Source organism: Neopelma chrysocephalum, unplaced genomic scaffold (genome assembly GCF_003984885.1).
Source record: "Neopelma chrysocephalum unplaced genomic scaffold, ASM398488v2 Primary Assembly neopelma1_94521, whole genome shotgun sequence".
NCBI lineage: Eukaryota > Metazoa > Chordata > Aves > Passeriformes > Pipridae > Neopelma > Neopelma chrysocephalum.
The window spans coordinates 1-1,105 of NW_020923227.1; the positions used below are offsets into that span (position 1 = coordinate 1).

The 1,105-nt window shown below is 56.5% G+C and overlaps 1 long non-coding RNA gene across 1 annotated transcript in view; it reads left to right on the top strand.

Moving 5' to 3' along the window:
- The first annotated feature begins 240 nt into the window (after positions 1–240).
- Positions 241–1,105, top strand: part of LOC113980521 — a 2,150-nt gene continuing 1,285 nt past the window's right edge. The window contains exon 1 of the long non-coding RNA XR_003538152.1: positions 241–350. This is a non-coding gene — a long non-coding RNA (uncharacterized LOC113980521). The remainder of the gene's footprint in view (positions 351–1,105) is intronic.

Consider the following 1,105-nt stretch of genomic DNA (forward strand, 5'->3'; position numbering starts at 1 on the left):
GCTCTCTCCCAGTGCTCCCAGTTCATCCATATCTCTGACTGGGGGGGTCTCTGCTCTCTCCCAGTGCTCCCAGTTCTCCCCAGTTTGAGGATGTCCCTGACTGGGTGGTTCCTGCTCTCTCCCAGTGCTCCCAGTTGCCCTCCCAGTGCTCCCAGTCCCCCCAGTTGCAGGATGTCTCTGGCTGACGAGCTCCTGGCAGACCTGGAGGAGGCGGCCGAGGAGGAGGACGAGGCTGAAGGCTCCGAGGGGGGGGGGAGGAGCCGCCCATCGAGGACGTGAGGGAGGAGCTGGAGCCGCCCGAGGGCTCCAAGTCCGTCCGGAGCATCGCCAAGTTATGGGACAGCAGAGCGGTCAGAGAGCCCCCAAACACCCCAAACTTACCCCAAAACCAGCCCTGGAACCAGCCCCAAAAACTAACCCCCAAAATACCCCAACCCCCCCCAAAAAACACCCCAAAAACCACCCCCAAAACCACCCTGAGCTGCCCGAGAGCTCTGAGTCTGTCCGGAGCATCGCCAAGTTATGGAGCAGCAGAGCAGTCAGAGAGACCCTAAACACCCCAAACTCACCCCAAAACCAGCCCTGGAACCAGCCCCAAAAACCAGTCCCCAAAATACCCCCAAAACACCCCCAAAACCACCCTGAGTCACCCGAGTGCTCTGAACCAGCCCTGGAAACAGTCCCAAAAAACAGCCCTAAAAACACCTCTAAAAGACCCCAAAACCCACCTCAGAAATACTTGAAAAGCCACCCCAAAACCATCCCAAAGCCTACCCCAAAAACACTTCAAAAGCCACCCCAAGAACATCCCAAAACACCCCCAAAACTCACCTCAAAAACATCCCAAACTGACCCCAAAAAATCCCAAAACATCCCCAAAAGCACCCTCAAAACCCACCCCAAAGTCACCCCCAAAAACAGCCCAAAAACTCACCCCAAAAAAGTCCCAAACCCACCCCAAAACCATCCTAAACCCCACCTCAAAAACACTGAAAGTGCCACCCTAAACCCACTCCAAAACTTCCGCAAACTCCCACCCCCAAAATCCCCCTAAATCCCCCCAAAACTCCCCCCAACCCCACCCAAACCACCCTGGGACCCCCCA